At 39.2% G+C, this 5,000-nt stretch overlaps 1 protein-coding gene across 1 annotated transcript in view; it reads left to right on the forward strand.

The window, feature by feature from the left end:
• The first annotated feature begins 342 nt into the window (after positions 1-342).
• zfhx3b (zinc finger homeobox 3b) overlaps positions 343-5,000 on the forward strand; it is a 135,979-nt gene continuing 131,321 nt past the window's right edge. The window contains exon 1 of the mRNA XM_030794059.1: positions 343-371. The gene's annotated coding sequence lies outside the window, so the exon portion shown is untranslated. The remainder of the gene's footprint in view (positions 372-5,000) is intronic.

Raw genomic sequence — 5,000 nt, forward strand, 5'->3', positions numbered from 1 at the left:
AATTAGCCCTTCCCGTCGTGCCTGTGTAATGAAGCACATGCGCACTGAATTAATCACAGCCATTTTTTGCAGGAAACTAATTAGCAGGAATAAAGATCCAAAGAGTTTTTTTCTTTTCAATCATCAGATCTCACTTTCACCTCTTCCTCTCTCCCTCTAACACAAGACTCATCGCCTGCTTTGCATCCAAATTATTTTTATATTGCCTTTACAACTAATACTTCGTTTTTTACTCTCCGCAACAACAATGATCTTTCTTTTACCATCCTAAACGCAAACTGACCAAAAGGGACTGCCTTGATGGGATCTTTAGCCAAACCGTCTCGATACTGGATTAAAAAGCGAGGATCTCAAAGCGGCAGCAAAAAATTGTAAGTTTCAACTTTGGTTTCTCTCTCCCTTTCCCTCTTTCTATCTTTACGATAGGTTTCTTTTAGTTTCAATAACAAGCTAACCGAACGTTTTCAGTATTTTGCCATGCCATCCCGAACACTAAATATTCTCTCACTATAAGAAATAACAGACGATCGCAAGTTATTTTCATGCAAGTTGTTTTATTTGCTCTGTTTTAATCGTATCGTTACCTGTGTTTACATCTGGCTTCGTCCTCGTTCTTCTCATGACTGGAAGAGAAGAAATGGGCAAGACAGCGATTCCTTTTCCAAACAGTTGACCACAAACCATGGATTTAAAACACATTTTTGCTTTTCGATGTATTCATAGAAGTCTAAACGGCTCCGCAGAGTCAAATATCATGTTTTAAAGATGATCGCAACGAGAGTAGGTTATGTTAAGGAGTCGGAAGGTAGCGGGAGCGGCACATGATCCTAGCCAGGGAAGGAGCACATTAGTCCAGCCTGTGGGTCCGTCTACGTCCGGTGAATGGGAAGCGTCGCCTGCCTTTCCATGTTTTCACCGTTGTGTATTTTCGTCCTTTGCTTTCATTTTCTTCAGTTCTCAGCAACGTTTGTTTTAGGCAAAATCCTTAATATTAGCCATTTCTTTACTTTTCTCGTCCACTTTAGAGTCGATTACTCTCCGCCCTGCTTTGCATTTCAGATCCTGTATACTTTTTTGCTCTTGTCACTTTTACCATATTTCCATTTCTTTTTATTTTTTGTTTTCTTTTCGAAGCGTTGTTAATATCGACTTTCGTTGTTCCACCGACGGGGTAACATGCAAATCGATCGCCACGCATGTGAGTGTTTTGTGAGTGTGCTGGGTTGTAAGACGGAGCCCCGGGTCTCCTACATAACATGAGCGGATCAGCCAGACCACGCACACGGGAGAGCGCAAAGCCGAAAGCAGAGAGTTGGAACAGCAGTTCGGGAAGGATAGAATCGAGAGAAGAGAATGGGAATGACATAAAAACACCTTAAAGAAGGAACAGATTACTGTTCTAAACATATTTAAGAAAAAGAAAACGTAAAGATATTTCAATGACATCAAAATAACTGCTTTTTAAATATGATCTTACTTAAAAACCATGCGCATTAATAATAATAAAGTCCTTACTACAACATGCTTAGTTTGCATGCATTATCAGTAGGGAATTACTGTCCAGCCACACACTGTCCTAATAATACAGTCTACAATTTTAAGGACTTGCGACGCTTATGGTCAGTTACCAAAGAAGCTTTCGACTGACTAACATTATTTCCTAAAATGGTTGTAAAGACGATCCAAAGTTATGCTGTAACGATCGTTCATGAAAAAGTAAAACAGAAATAACAATATAGTCGTAAAAAATAAATCAAGGGAAAAATGAGATATGGGCTTGAGGACATTGCCAGTCCATCGCAAATATAGACAGAGAGGAAAAGCGGAAATGTTATGGATCCCACGATGCAGCCGACAGAGAGAAGCACAATGAAATTCCCTAAAAGAACAGAAAACGGAGAACACAGAGACGAAATGAAAGGACAGACAGGTACAGAGATGAAGAATGAGGCAGACCCATGAGTTTTCGCGACTGAGAAACGGGAAAGAGAATGTGTTTGCGAGCTGAGGCAGGGATGTGCTGGGTTGGGAAAGAATGAGAGGGGGAGGTTGAGAGACTTGGGGTCAGACGGCAAGAAACAGGGGTGCAGGGGTCACCAAGTGAGTGTAAGAGAGATAAAAAGAAAGAGAAGGGAAAAACCCTACATTACCAGCTCTTGTAAGAGTGGGAAAGAAATGGGGTGGGTGTGGGTTATGGTAAGGGGTCATACAATGCAGAGCACTAGATTGTGGGGTCAGCAAGAGAGGGATAAGATGCCTCAAGTTTTGTCAACAAAAAACGAGCACAGATAAGGTTTCTTCAGAAATATAAGGTACAGAAAGCTATGTCCTTCGATTGGAATAGGAGGTGTTTTTGTGGACGAAGGCATGACAGAAAGGCAGCAGTGTGTGTGTGTGTGTGTGTGTGTGTGTGTGTGTGTGTGTGTGTGTGTGTATGTGAGAGTGTGTGTGTGTGTGTGTGTGTGTGAGAGAGAGAGAGAGAGAGAGAGAGAGGATAGCAGGGGTCAAATAGCCATCAGCCACTTTGAAGTAATCAGGGAATAGGTCAGAAAAACACGGGTCCTTAGATATCTCATCCTCTTTTAATTGTCTGAGCTTACAAAAACTCGTATATGGACATTGTTCACTAATTCATGCTTAAAATCAGTAAAAGAAGTAAACAAAAAGACTAATAATATTTTAGGATGTTGTATTCAAACACAGTTCAGTACTTTATCATTCTAAAAGTACATCAAATAAAGGGCATTATATTTAGGGTTAAACAGACAGGAGGAGTGGTTATACTTTTTTTTCTTCTTCCTTTTTTTCTGGTACAGGGTATGGTAGGCATCCCCTCTCTCCCTTTTTTTTTACCCCCTTCCCATTTTTTAAGGGAAGAGTGTGAGGGAGGGAGGGGGTGGAGGACAGATAAGTCTGTATTGCTGTGTCTCTTGGTGTCGAGTCTACTTGCTCCATAGTGGAGGGGTGGCAATAATTACAGGCGTCACATAGAAAAGGAGATATAACACAGGTGCTCGCTTAGCTCTCTTGCTCTCTCTCTCTCTCTCCCGCTCCCTTTCTCTCTCTCTCTCTCTCTCTCTCTCTCTCTCTCTCTCTCTCTCTTTCTTACTCTCTCGCTTTCTCTTGGTCTCTCGCTCCCTCTTTCTCTCTCTCTCACTCTCTCTAGTATCTTCCACTGTTACAAAACAAAGAGAGCAGATCTGAACCATACCATCTAACTCTCCGAAACTCATGGATATACAGTCGTTATCATGTTGCAGAAAGTAATTACGATGGTAGTTCTGATTCATTTTAGATATTCATTTCAGTTCAGTATTTTTCTGGCTCCTGAATGACATTTCTTTTAGTCATGCAACACTTTTTACAGTTATGGTATTTTAAATGAATATTTGAGAATAGAATTCAATTTGTCAGATCGCGCGTTGCAGTTGGAGTGTAAATGTGAAGGAGAATATTTTGCTAGAGATGAAAAGTGTACATAATTTTGAGGGTTTTGATATATTGCTAGTGTAAATGTATTGGAGTATAGAGCGTGAGTTTTCGGTCTGTCAGAAATACGTTTTGGTTTTTGTAATCCTGTAACTTATGCTAATTCTTAACAAATAGAATGACAAAGTGCCTTGCTATTATAGATGTTCATTTACATATGTCGTCTGGAGTTTTTTTTATTGTTCAACATTTATGATAAAAATTTAAGGTATTTTGCCAAATTATATTTTTAATATTTCAGGTGTTTGGAGTCAGAGTATTTGAATCTTTTGATAATTCTGTAAAAATATGTATTGATTTATTTTTCCTGCGTTTGATTACACTCATGTCCTGTTGTGTGGGACTGATGTTCTTGTTATTAGAGTCCATACACAGTCTTATAGTGTATCGCAGTTCCATTTAATGCATGCTTTTAAAGTCTGTAAATATATTATTTTCTTTTCTTTGTACCTAAATTGTACTTTTACTAATTATTAAACCGTTTTCCCTCCTAAAAGTATTATTATTATTATTATTATTATTATTATTATTATTATTATTATTACAACACTCCTGGACTACTACATGGGATTAAGATTTGTGCTAGTACAGGCCTAATTACAATAGTAATAATAATCATAGTAACAATGTAACCCGTTCATTCAAAAGCATTTTTAGTATTTTAGCCAATGCATTGGTACACACCAGAAATACGTGTTACTTTCCTTTTCTCTTTCATGGTACCTGGAACTTTTTTTCGTCGCTTGATTTTTTTCACATTTCCTCTTGTAAATACATAACTGATTATATTTGCTGCCAAGCGTACTTGTCTGGGTTATGCACAGCGTATGTCTGGAGTAGTAAGCTGACTGGTGAAATGACTGTTCATGAGGTGTGTGTGTGTGTGTGTTACACGAGAGCGAATCGACATTGTTGCACCGATATCAGAAGAAGAGGAGACTGTGTGTGCCCTGTTCTTCTTTACCCCTCCTTCTTCTCCTTGTGGCTTCTTCTCTTTCCATCTGTCTTTCCTCTTTCTTTCTCCTGGGACTGGCACCCCCAGGGAAAGCTGGAGACCTCAGTCGAAGAGAGCCCTCTTTGGACCAAGACCAGTGACTCTTGAGCTTGCCTTGTATAGTAAACCAAATATATTCCATTTACACGATGGAAACAGCCTTATTTTAGCCCATAGACTGACTGCATACACTCATTTCAGTGTACATTGCAGACATTATGGCATCAACAAAAATGATACAGAAATTGTTTAACTAATTTTATAGTCTACTATCTTATTAACTGAGCAAAAATCCTATCATTAATTTGGCACTGTAGATTTCCATTTCTTGCCCCAGGAATGGCTTGTGTGTGTGTGTGTGTGTGAGTGTGTGTTTGAATAAATGACACTGATTGTGTGTTTCTGTATATTGTAAATGTAAGAGCGGTGTGTGTGTATCTGTGCATGCGTGCAGTGTGTGTGTGTGTGTATGAGGTGATCTCTGTCATGAGTTTTTCATTAATCCAGCCGTACAGAG

Source organism: Chanos chanos, chromosome 2, assembly GCF_902362185.1.
Source record: "Chanos chanos chromosome 2, fChaCha1.1, whole genome shotgun sequence".
Classification (NCBI taxonomy): domain Eukaryota; kingdom Metazoa; phylum Chordata; class Actinopteri; order Gonorynchiformes; family Chanidae; genus Chanos; species Chanos chanos.